The sequence below is a fragment of the Hyla sarda genome, chromosome 5 (assembly GCF_029499605.1).
Source record: "Hyla sarda isolate aHylSar1 chromosome 5, aHylSar1.hap1, whole genome shotgun sequence".
Taxonomy (NCBI): Eukaryota; Metazoa; Chordata; class Amphibia; order Anura; family Hylidae; genus Hyla; species Hyla sarda.
The window spans coordinates 113927224-113941201 of record NC_079193.1 but is presented as its reverse complement, the minus strand read 5'-3'; positions in this window follow the sequence as shown (position 1 = coordinate 113941201).

Sequence of the window (13978 nt, the reverse complement as noted above, 5' to 3'; positions counted from 1 at the left end):
TAACCTTAACCCCTGATATACTGAAGCAATACCCTAACTACACTATCCCTACCCCAGAGGCTTACCACACAGCCTATTTTTTTTATTTAAATATTTTTATTTTATTGGTATTTTCAACAATGACAATTCATAGATTCATATTGATCTTCCAGTACAAAATCTTCAGTATAAAAACAACATATGCAAGGTTAGATAACCAACCCTCCCTCCCCCCCCCAAGTCCCCAGTCCAATCCCCTTACCCTGAGCCAGCTAGGTTGTTTGGTCCCAGGCAATCCACTCTCCTAAGATCTTCGGGAAAGCTTTCTTATCCTTATCCTTATAATATATCAACTCATATGTTTTTATTTGTTCTATCTCTCTTCACCATTACTTTTTATTTGGGCTTTCAAGAGCAAACCACTTTCTTAGGATAAGGAGCTTAGCTAACCCTAAAATCTTTAGGACAACAGAACTCCTTATCTCGTCCCTCAATCCTACACCAAGGATTTCTGTACTTACATCAAAGGGTCATTTCACTTTATATCTCCCTTCTACTACTTTATAGATTTCTGACCAAAACCCATTAATCTTGGGGCAACCCCATATCATATGCGTCAAGTCCGTCTCAGTCCCCTGGCACCTAGGACAATTCGGTTCCCCCCTCTTACCAATATTATACAAAAATTTTGGTTTATATGGGAGTCTATATGCTAGTTTAATCTGTGATATTTTGTGATTTTGGTTTAGGGAGGAGTTAATATTGCTAAAAATTTCCCTCCATTCATTCTCGTCTATATCGCCCACCTACTTGGACCATTTTTTCTTACTTTTTGGACCCTTCCAATCTATTGAAGCCTTCACCAAACCAGTGTAAATCTTACCCATAATTTTTTTAATTGTTGAAGGGATATTAAATATGTAATCCATGAACTCGTGTCTACAGACTCTCCATCTGGGGTTCAGCTAGTCCTTTTCAAAAGCCTTTTTAATTGATGCGTACAAGAAGAACTGCCTCTGATTTAAGTTAAATTCCTTACTTAACCCCTTAAGGACCCAGCCATTTTACACCTTAGGACCCGGCCATTTTTTGCACATCTGACCACTGTCACTTTAAACATTAATAACTCTGGAATGCTTTTAGTTATCATTCTGATTCCGAGATAGTTTTTTCGTGACATATTCTACTTTAACATAGTGGTAAAATCTTTTGGTAACTTGATATAAAAGCAATCTAATGTGGGGGAACTGGCAACCTAATGTGGGGGAACTGGCAACCTAATGTGGGGGAACTGGCAACTTAATGTGGGGGGAACTATACTGCCTACCTAATGTGGGGGAAACTATACTGCCTACCTAATGTGGGGGAACTATACTGCCTACCTAATGTGGGGGAACATGATGCCTACCTAATGTGGGGGGAACTACAAGGTACCGTACATCGCGGTAGGAGGGGTAGTCTTATATGGCGAAAAATTTGGCGAATCGTCCGAATCGAATTATTCAAAAGTTCGCTCATGTCTACTGAACAGGTAACATAGGACACAGATCACACTGGGACACCAAACAAACAAACTGGACACCCCACTCCACAAAGGAGTAGCCATTATAATAAAGCCAAATAGACTACTGGCCAGCGAGCACACTCCGCAGTGTGATCAGGATGCTGACTCAGTAGGAAACAGAAATATAATACATGAAACTCAAAACCAGAACCATTTGAGTCTTAATAGAATCCAGGATACCAAACAGGAATTAGTACATACAGAGCACAGGTAAAACTAGACTAAAACCGGACGAGTTTGAACAGGCTCCAAGATACCAAACAGGAATAATTACATACAGAGCACAGGTTACACTAGACTAACAAAGTGTGAACAAAGACTAAGTAGAACGAACATACTAATCCTAAAACTGACAAATGTAACATACTAAAATCTACAATAAACAAGACTATTTAACCATGGCTAAAACTCAGATAAAATCACAAAATAAATACAAGGTAAATGCTCAAGCTGCAATAGTCAGAGTATTGCACAAACAGATATCATAGTAGCATTATTGCACAAAATAACCAGCAGAGAATGCAGGAGAACTCTAGTTAAAATGGACACACCCGAGATCTAATTGGTTCTGAGCATTAACCATTCCCAATCAAGGGAGAATAGTGAACTGCTCAGAACAAACTAGTGTGTGAAAACACACCTAAACAGAAAAATACATAAACAAATAAACAGACATTACAGATTTATCTTGGTAAGTTAGTCCGGTTCGCTAAATTGCTTGAAACTAAGGGCTCCGTGGCTTAAAGGGGTATTCCAGGCAAAAACTTTTTTTTATATATCAACTGGCTCTGGAAAGTTAAACAGATTTGTAAATTACTTCTATTAAAAAATCTTAATCCTTCCAATAGTTAATAGCTTCTGAAATTTTCTGTCTAACTGCTCATTGATGATGTCACGTCCTGGGAGCTGTGCATCATGGGAAAATATCCCCATAGGAACTGCACAGCTCCCGAGACGTGAGTCATCAGAGAGCAGTTAGACAGAAAACAACAACTCAACTTCAGAAGCTAATAACTATTGGAAGGATTAAGATTTTTTAATCGAAGTAATTTACAAATCTGTTTAACTTTCTGGAGCCAGTTGATATATATAAAAAAATGTTTTGGCCTGGAATACCCCTTTAAATGCCACAAACTTTACAGCCCTATGCCCTGTTATAGGAAAACATGGCACACAAAACTGTGGTATTGGATTGTATCTCTAAAGTAACACAGTGAAAGTGATTTAAGAGTGAATCATTGTAACGCCGAGCGCTCCGGGTCCCGCTGCTTCCCCGGAGCGCTCGCGGCGTTACTCTGCTTGCATCGCTCCGGTCGGCGCTGCTGACCGAGAACGCTGCTAGCGTGTCACCGGAGGGGATTCGATCCGCGGGACGGGACGTGCCCGCTCACGGATTGCATCCCATGTCTCTTCTCACCTGCTCCGTCTTTCCTCTGTCCCTGCCCGGCGCGCGTGGCACCGCTCTCTAGGGCGCGCGCGCTGGCTCTCTGAAATTTAAAGGGCCAGTGCACCACTAATTGGTGCCTGGCCCAATCTAGTCCAATCACTGTTTTCCCTATAAAACATCACTTCCCCTTCCTGTCCCTGCCGGATCTTGTTGCCTAGTGCCTAGTGAAAGCGTTCCAGTGTGTCCTTGCCTGTGTTTCCAGAATCTCTGCTGTTGCCCCTGACTACGAACCTTGCCGCCTGCCCTGACCTTTCTGCTACGTCTGACCTTGCCTTGCCTTGTCCTTTTGTACCGCGCCATCTCAGCCGCCAGAGAGGTTGAGTCGCTACTGGGAGGAACGACCTGGGGGTTACCTGCCGCAGCAAGTCCATCCCGCTTTGCGGCGGGCTCTGGTGAATACCAGTAACCCCTTAGACTCCGTTCCCCTGATACGGCCCACGCCATCACCTCTCTGGTACAGAGGATCCACTTCCAGTGTCCTCACCCTCCGCCAACCCGGATCCTGACAGTAGATCCGGCCATGGATTCCGCTGAGGTGCCGCTACCTAGCCTTGGAGACCTTTCCTCCGTTGTGGCCCAACAGTCTCAACAAGTACTCCAACAAGGACATCAGTTGTCACAACTGACTGCAATGGTTCAGCAACTTCTGCCTCTACAGCCTCAACTGCAAGCTGCCGCTTCCAGCACCAGAGTCCGTCTTTCCCTTCCGGATAAGTTTGATGGGGACTCTAAGTTGTGCCGTGACTTCCTGACCCAATGTTCTCTGCACTTGGAGCTATTGGCTGACCACTTTCCCACGGAACGGTCTAAGGTGGCATTCGTGGTCAGCTTATTCTCTGGAAAGGCGTTGTCTTGGGCCACTCCGCTTTGGGACCGCAACGATTCTGCCACCGCTTCAGTCCAGACCTTCTTCTCAGAAATACGCTCTGTTTTTGAGGAACCAGCCCGGGTTTCTTCTGCCGAGACGGCCTTGTTGAATCTTGCTCAAGGAAACTCTACAGTGGGCGATTACGCCATTCAGTTCCGGACTCTTGCCTCAGAATTAGCCTGGAATAATGAGGCTCTCTGCGCGACCTTCAAGAAGGGTTTATCCAGCCACATCAAAGATGTTCTGGCCGCACGAGAGATACCCTCAACCCTGTCTGAACTAATCCATTTGGCCACCCGCATTGATATGCGTTTTTCAGAAAGGCGACAGGAGCTACGGCAAGAAAAGGATCTCGTTCACACCAGGCGGTTTCCCCGCCCAACACCTCTCTTCCAGCATCCGCTGCAACCGGTGATTGTGCCTTTCGCTGAGAAGGCTATACAAGTGGATCGGTCTCGCCTGACCCACCTTGAGAGTACTCGCCGCAGGAATGAGAACCTTTGCCTTTACTGTGCGAGCTCCGAGCATTTTCTGAAGGACTGTCCTATTCGTCATCCGCGTCTGGGAAGACGCACGCACCTAGTAAACGTGGGAGAGGCGTTACTGGGTGTGGATTCTACCTCTCCACGCTTAACTATTCCTGTATGGATTTCTTTGCCTACTAAATCTGCCTTTTCTGCCGTAGCCTTTCTGAACTCAGGTTCAACAGGTAACTTAATTGAGGCCTCATTAGTCAACAGATTCAACATCCCTGTGACCCGTCTCGACAAGCCTCTCTTCATTTCTTCTGTCAGTGGACAGAATCTGGACTGTACCGTGTGCTATCGCACAGTGCCCTTGCACATGAACGTAGGTGTCCTCCATCATGAGGAGATTGAATTTTTTGTGCTTCCCAACTATACTTCTCAAGTTCTACTAGGCTTGCCTTGGCTTCAGCTCCACTCTCCTACTCTCGACTGGTCTTCTGGGGACATTAGAAGTTGGGGTCCTACCTGTCACCAGCGATGCCTTAAGACATTACCCATCAGTCAAGTAACCGTCGCTTCTTCTCTGCCAGGCCTGCCGAAGGCCTACCGGGACTTTTCCGATGTTTTTTGTAAAAAGCAAGCAGAGGTCTTACCACCACACAGACCCTTTGACTACCCTATTGACTTGCTTCCTGGTACTTCTCCACCGCGTGGCAGGATTTATCCGCTCTCTGCCCCAGAGACCCAAGCCATGTCGTCTCCTGCTGGAGCAGGATTCTTCTTCGTTGCTAAGAAAGATGGTACCCTACGCCCATGCATCGATTACCGCGGTTTAAATAAAATTACCGTTAAGAACCGTTTTCCACTCCCCCTTATCTCTGAACTGTTTGACCGTCTGCGGGGAGCGAACATTTTTACCAAACTCGATCTAAGAGGGGCTTACAATCTTATCCGTATACGTGAAGGAGACGAGTGGAAAACTGCATGCAACACCCGTGACGGACATTTTGAGTATCTTGTCATGCCTTTCGGCCTTTGCAACGCCCCAGCAGTTTTCCAGGACTTTGTCAATGAGATTTTTTGTGACATGCTATATACTTGTGTAGTGGTCTACCTGGATGACATTCTTATTTTTTCTTCTAACCCTGAGGAACATCGCCTCCATGTCCGTCAGGCGTTACAGCGCCTACGCAAAAATCACCTTTACGCTAAGATTGAAAAGTGTCTCTTTGAACGCAGTAGTCTACCTTTCTTGGGTTACATTGTGTCCAGCCAAGGCCTTCAAATGGATCCTGTCAAACTCTCTGCGGTTCTGGATTGGCCACGCACCTCTGGATTGCGAGCTATCCAACGCTTCCTTGGGTTCGCTAATTACTATCGTCAATTTATTCCCCACTTCTCCACCATCGTTGCTCCTATTGTAGCATTGACCAAAAAAGACGCGAACCCGAGGTCCTGGCCATCTATGGCGGAGGAGGCCTTTAATCTGCTCAAGGCTGCCTTCGCTTCTGCACCTGTTCTGTCCAGGCCTGACCCCTCGAAGCCTTTTATCCTTGAAGTAGATGCTTCTTCTGTTGGTGCCGGTGCCGTTTTAACTCAAAAGACCACTACTGGGAAAAATCGCACGTGTGGCTTTTTCTCCAAGACCTTCTCTCCTGCAGAAAAAAATTATTCGATTGGAGATCGTGAGCTTTTAGCTATTAAATTGGCACTCGAGGAGTGGAGACATCTTTTAGAAGGGTCCCTGCATCCCATCATCATTTACACGGACCATAAAAATTTATCGGATCTCCAGACTGCCCAGCGATTAAATCCTCGCCAAGCTAGATGGACATTTTTTTTGCCCGCTTCAATTTTGAAATTCATTTTCGTCCAGCCGACAAGAACGTTAGAGCTGACGCACTATCACGTTCCACCGATGTTTCCGAATCTGAAGCCCCTCCACAGCACATCATACCTCCTGAGTGTCTCATCTCCTCCGCTCCTACCACTCTTGTGCAAGTTCCTCCAGGGAAGACCTTTGTACCTCCACGCCTTCGCCACAAGATTCTTAAGTGGGGTCATTCTTCTCTTTTGGCCGGACATGCTGGTGTCAAGAAGTCGGAGCAGTTGATTTCCAGACACCTGGTGGCCCACCTTGCAGAAGGATGTGACTGATTTTGTTCAGGCTTGTACTACCTGTGCCCGTGACAAGACTCCACGCCAGAAGCCGGCAGTTCTCCTCCTTCCTTTATCTGTACCTGAACAGCCATGGTCCCATATTGGTATGGACTTCATCACCGATCTGCCACCTTCCCGCAATAATACAGTCATCTGGGTGGTTGTTGATCGTTTTTCTAAAATGGCTCATTTTGTTCCTCTGCCGGGTCTTCCTTCTGCGACTCAATTGGCGAAACAATATTTTCTTCATATTTTTCGCTTCCACGGGCTTCCCACACACATCGTCTCAGACATAGGCGTCCAGTTTGTTTAAAAATTTTGGAGGGCACTCTGCAGTCAATTAAAAATCAAACTAAATTTTTCTTCTGCTTACCACCCTCAATCCAACGGTCAAGTGGAAAGAGTAAATCAGATACTTGGTGACTACCTGCGACATTTTGTCTCCTCTCGCCAAGACAATTGGGTGGACCTCTTGCCCTGGGCTGAATTTTCGTACAATTTTAAAAACTCTGAGTCTTCTTCCAAATCCCCATTTTTTGTGGTGTACGGCCGTCACCCGCTTCCCCCCCTCCCTATCCCCACTTCCTCTGGGGTTCCTGCCGTTGATGAATTGACGCAAGATTTTTCTTCCATTTGGCGTGAGACTCAAAAGTCGCTTCTACTGGCCTCATCTCGAATGAAGGCGCATGCTGATAAAAAGAGAAGGGTTTATCCGATATTTTCCCCTGGTGACAAGGTATGGCTTTCTGCTAAGTATATTCGATTCCGTGTACCCAGTTACAAGTTGGGCCCCCGATTTTTAGGGCCTTTCAAAGTCAAAAAACAAATCAACCCTGTCTCTTACCAACTTCATCTGCCCTCCTCTCTCCGTATTCCTAACTCCTTCCATGTCTCTCTACTCAAACCTGTTGTTCTTAACCGCTATTCTCCCAAAGTCATTCTTCCTGCTCCTGTCTCTGGATCCTCTGATATCTTCTCTGTGAAATAAATCCTCGCCTCCAAGGTTGTCCAAGGTAAAAGATTTTTTCTCCTTGATTGGGAGAATTGTGGCCCCGAAGAGAGGTCCTGGGAACCCGAGGTCAATATCCTTGACAAGGAACTCATTCGTAGATTTCTGGGTTCCAAAAAGAAGGGGAGACCCAAGGGGGGGGGGTACTGTAACGCCGAGTGCTCCGGGTCCCGCTGCTTCCCCGGAGCGCTCACGGCGTTACTCTGCTTGCAGCGCTCCAGTCGGCGCTGCTGACCGAGAGCGCTGCTACCCTGTCACCGGAGGGGATGCGATCCGCGGGACAGGACGTGCTCGCTCACGGATCGCATCCCATGTCTCTTCTCACCTGCTCCGTCCTTCCTCTGTCCCTGCCCGGCACGCGCGGCACCGCTCTCTAGGGCGCGCGCGCGCCGGCTCTCTGAAATTTAAAGGGCCAGTGCACCACTAATTGGTGCCTGGCCCAATCTAGTCCAATCACTGTTTTCCCTATAAAACATCACTTCCCCTTCCTGTCCCTGCTGGATCTTGTTGCCTAGTGCCTAGTGAAAGCATTCCAGTGTGTCCTTGCCTGTGTGTGAATCTCTGCTGTTGCCCCTGACTACAAACCTTGCCGCCTGCCCTGACCTTTCTGCTACGTCTGACCTTGCCTTGCCTTGTCCTTTTGTACCGCGCCATCTCAGCCGCCAGAGAGGTTGAGTCGCTACTGGGAGGAACGACCTGGGGGTTACCTGCCGCAGCAAGTCCATCCCGCTTTGCGGCGGGCTCTGGTGAATACCAGTAACCCCTTAGACTCCGTTCCCCTGGTACGGCCCACGCCATCACCTCTCTGGTACAGAGGATCCACTTCCAGTGTCCTCACCCTCCGCCAACCCGGATCCTGACAATCATGGCTTAGTCATTGCTATAGACTTCATAAGCTGCCAATGGGATTCTCTTTTTTTTTTATATGCTTAAACCTAAGGTGAACTACCACTGTGCTTACGGAGACTGTATTCTGTTTGTGCTGCACAGAGAGAACATTACCTCAGTAGAGTTCTAATTATTGTTCAAGTTCATCACTGTGACATGATTACCCTGAGGATAAAGAACTACAACTCCCAGCTGACCCCACATAAATCTGCGATGTGCTTGGTACGACACTGCTGTGTGGGTGTGATCAATTTTACCCTAAGGGTAGGGTCACACGTAGCGTATTTTGCGTAATTGCTGCTGGGTATTTTCCTACCCATTGACGTCAATGGTTTGCAAAATAGGCAGCTGATTTTGCTGAACATTGACTTCAATAGGTAGGAAAATACACAGCAGCAAAAATGCAGCAAAAAAAAAAAAGGCATGTGTGACTCTACCCTAAAGTGGGAATTTCTATCTCAGAGTAGTAACAACTTCAATCCTCCCCATGAAGAAATTCAAATATGAAAATAATACATTAGCATGACTGTACCATATAGTATACAAGATTTACTGACATATAGGATGCAAGGAAGTATCTGTGTATACCTGTATTCAGGTGAACCGCAGGTTGACAAATACTGAGCATACCAATGGAAAACAAACTCTCATGAGCCCATGTATTTGCTATTCTTTGTGATATGTGCAGTTTTGTTAATTGATTTCATACAGTACTTTTACATGTGTCTGAACTTGATGTATTTTATAATCGTTATATATTCTAATAGTATGCAGTCTATAGTTCATTTATCTTAATATTTTTGTGGACATAAAAGAATATTGTGACTTGTCTGCAGCATGAAAGTATTTACTTATCACATTGAAGAAAAAACAGAATTACTTTGAATTGCTCATCAAATTGCTAGCTACAGAATAAATGTAGATATTGCTTTGTTTTCTGTTTTTCTATGTGTTTAGAATGTTGAAATTATTTGTCCTGGCAGTTATATAAGAAGACACAAATTGTCCTTTTATTATGAAAAGTTTTACATTTTACCTGTAAAGCAGCTTTAAAGAATTTGTCAAGCTGCACAATAGCTATAAATTACTCCCAAGACAGAAAATCAATGCCAGAAGATTTCTTCTATATAAAAAAAATCTTCTACCACCTTCCTCAATACCACATAGTAATGCTGTATCAAGTTTTTTGTTAGCAAGAGTTCTACTAAGGTGTAAAACTGGAATATATTTTCATTTTTCCTTAACCCATTTTGAGAAACATAGTTATATGTTTTGTTGGTATAGCCATATAAAGTCAGATACTATTTTCCATTATTTTGTGGTACATACCTGTCATAAATCCATATTTTCGAAACTAACTCAGATTCTATTTCCAACAGGAGGCTCATAATATAGTGCATATCTTTCTCTTTACTGAACTCCCAGCAGCGAACTGGTTAATGTATAATGCAAGACAAAAAACTTTAAACACAACCAAACATGTATGGATAATGAGTGCCAAAAAGAGTAGAGCATAGTTCATAAAAGGTCTGTGAGTACTGAATTCTTCCTTCTTTCTTGCTGCTCCCTGCAGGATAAAGATACGTATTGTATTCACCTTCACACACTGTATAACCTTATTATATTTACAGTATTATAATATATTTCATGTTATTCCACTTGTGTTTTATATATATATATATATACTGTATATATTATTCATTATCATATTGGGTATATACTTTGGTTATATACACATTTCCATCTATCCATTATTTTCCCCAGTTCATGATTCCCCCCATTGTTTCCAAGTCCCCCCCCCTTTATCTCCTGCATTTTCCTCATTCCTACCACTTATCTGTTATCCTTTTCACTCTTCCCAGCTGCTATCCATGCTGCGTGCTGCTTAATTAGCTTGTTCTCATTACTTGTGCCACCAACCATTATTATGTTTATTATACCGTAAAAATATATATGTTCCCCTCAGGATAAACTCTAACCCTTGCCTTACCACATACCCCATACTATATACTGTCAGTATATTTATATTATACTATTCCGCTATAAGATAATAGCTAGAGATGAGCGAACTTTTGAAAAATTTGATTAGTCCTATTCGCTGAATTTTCCGAAAAAGTTTGTTTCGATCCAAATTTTTTCGTGGCGAATCTATATTAAAAAAGGCTATTTCAAGCCTACATACAGCCTCAATAGGGGTATAGAACACTTTCTATGGAGTGTGCTGGGGTAGTGAAATAATACTGTTATTCAGAATAACATGCAGATTACCAGCATCGCTTTTAGAATCACTGCCGCACAGCAGCACAATGACAGAGCCTGGTGGTGGCATCAGAGTGAGGAGACCATATAGTGACTGAATGACATAGCGTGGAGGTGTTGGCAGCATGAGGAGACCATATAGCGGCTGAATGGCACAGCGTGGAGGTGTTGTCAGCATGAGGACACCAAATAGTGGCTGAATGACACAGCTTGGATGAGGCTGAAGCTTGAGGACACCATATAGTTGCTGAATGAAACAGCGTGGAGGTGTTGGCAGCATGAGGAGACCATATAGTGGATGAATGGCACAGCCAGGAGTTGCCAGCAGCATGAGTAGGCACTAGGCCTTCACAATCCCTAAGATTAAAAGATGAATTTAGAAATTTAAACCGAAGATTTTGGATAGCGGGTGCTACCTATGATAAAATTTGAATTTCCCAGACCCAGGCCCAGCAGCGCCATCAGTGAACCATATATTGCCTGAATGACCCAGCCTGGAGTTGGTTGATGCATGAGTACACACCAGGGCTTCACAATCCCTAAGAAAAAACTCAACAATTTTTGAAATTTAAACCAAAGATTTTGGATAGCGGATGCTACCTATGATAACATTTGAAATTCCCAGACCCAGCAGCGCCATCAGTGAACCATATATTGCCTGAATGACCCAGCCTGGAGTTGGTTGATGCATGAGTACACAGCAGGGCTTCACAATCCCCCCCCCCCCCCCCAAAAAAAAAATAAAAAAAAACAATTTAAGACATTTTTGAAAATGATCTTGGATAGCGGGTGCTACCTATGAGAAAATTTGAAATTCTCAGACCCAGGCCCCAAAGCGGCATCAGTAAACCATATATTGCCTGAATGACACATCCTGAAGTTGGCTGATGCATGAGGAGACCATTGAAATGTCTGATTTTTAATTTGAAATTTTAATCAAACTTTGAGGGGCCTGCACCCCATCGTGTGGGTACGAAGGACCAAAACCAACAAGCCCCCACAGGGGTCATGTGGCCGTGAGATGTAGACGCAACGTCTCCATTGCCCTGACCGACCCTCTTTTTTTTTTTTTTTTGGACCTCTGTTTAAGAACAAGCGCAAATCCAAGAGTCCAGAAGACTCTATAATGCAGGACGGTGGACAACAAAAAGACATTCTTCTCTAAAGTAATGTTTTCTGAAATAAAGAAGCAGAGTTTATCTCCTCATTATTTTTGACAATTTTAATTAAAAAATCACACACAACAAGCGTTCAATGGTGTAATGGTTATCATTCTGGAAAATTCAAGTTTATTACTGAGAATATTATCATAAAATATGAAAAAAACAGTACCCAAGAGGGTTTAATAACCACATACATTGCACCATAAATGTTGAAATTTTAATTAAGCATGTATGTATCTATTTTACAAATCGTAAAATTAAAGTCCCAAGCCCAGAAGCATCATGAAGGCAAGTAGTTCCTGAAAGACACAGGAGCAGTCAGGAGTAGGCATCAGCAGTACCCAAGAGGCTTTCATAACCCCTTACAGAGCAAGATCAATCGCGAGATCGAGCAATAACAGGTGTGTGATGCCCTCAGATGTCCGGAGCTGCACGCGATCTACACTGAACTGACCAGCCTGTGTCTATCCTTGACCGACAAGTGCGGGTAACCCGCTCAACCCCATTCGTGATAGGGATTGGGGATGGCAATTATTTGGCATGAAAGAAGAATTCCAACTAAGTGCGGGTCATAAGCTTGGGTTAATTAAGTCCCTGGCCTTTGTACACACCGCCTGTCTCTACTACCGATTGGATGGTTTACTGAGGTGCTCTGATCGGCCCCGGCGGGGTAGGCGACGGCCCTCTCAGAGCGCCGAGAATTTAAAGATCATTGTTGAAATGAGCATTAAGCATGTATTAGCTACTGCTAAACTTCCAAAAATTAAAGGCCCAAGGACAGAAGCATCAGTGAGGCAAGAAGTTCCTGAAAGACACAGGATGAGTCAGGAGCAAGAATTCGCAGTACCCAAGAGGGTTTCATAACCCCTTCACTAAAGAGCAATGTTTAAATTTGCATTAAGCATGTATTTAGCTACTGCTAAACTTCCACAAATTAAAAGCCCAAGGCCAGAAGCATCTGTGAGGCAAGTAGTTCCTGAAAGACACAGGATGAGTCAGGAGCAGGCATTCGCAGTACCAAAGAGGGTTTCATAACCCTAATTGATAACCCAAGAGGGTTTCATAACCATAATTGTGAAGTGTTGGTGTAGCAGCATGGTCAATCTACTCTGAGGCATCTGGCATTGGTGGCTGGAAATCCTGGCTGATCCATCCCTGATTCATCCTGACAAACGTCAGTCTCTCCACATTTTTAGTGGACAGACAAGTTCGCCCTGCGGTGACTATGGCCCCGACCGCACTAAACAGCCGCTCTCATGGCACACTACTGGCAGGGCAAGACAGCTTTTCCAGGGCAAACTCTGCTAGTTGCGGCCATAAATCAAGTTTGGCTGAGCAGAAGTCCAGCGGATCTTCAATAGTTGTTGGCAGGTCCATGTCAAGGTATGCCACCACCTGCTGGTTCAGGTCCTGCTCCATGTCTACCTGCTGCTGATGAGTTGCTTCACTATGCGGGTGAAGAAAGCTACTCATCAGTAACTGTAGACTCAGGCTGCTGCTCATTGAGCTGGCACTGCTCCTTTCACCCCTCCCCTCCCCAGCAGCCATGGCAGTGGAAGGTGAGCACATAGGGCCCTCTGAGTCAGACCTGCGAGTGGATGGACCATGTGGTCGATAGGCATCGGCCAACTGACTACGTAGGATCTCTCTGTAGTAGATCAGTTTGTCCTCCCTCTCAGTGGGTGTAAAAAAGTCCCCCATTCTGGGACGGTAGTGAGGGTCCACTAATGTGGAGATCCTGAAGTCATCCTGCTGAAGAATTTTGACAATTCGGGGGTCACTAGGCAAGCAAATGAGCATGCATCGTGCCATTTGCACCAGTGACTCGGAGGGACTACCTGCCTCCATCTCCCCTGAATACTGCCACGGTGTGTCTGGATCCTCTGTCTCGCCTTCTTCATAACCCTCCAAATCCTCTGGCTGCTCCTGCTCCTCCTCTCCTGTCCGATGACTAGAAACATAGAATGTGTCTGCAGATAAGAACCAATTGACCCATCTAATCTGCCCAATAAACACCGGCCATCTCATCCAACCTAAACTGTGCTCCACTCTGCCCCTCATCCTCCTCCTCCAGTTAAGCCCCCACAGGTCTCATGTAGCCTTGAGATGTAGGCGCAACGTCTCCATTGCCGTGACCAGCCATCGTTTCAATCATTTGTTGTAGGAAATGTAGG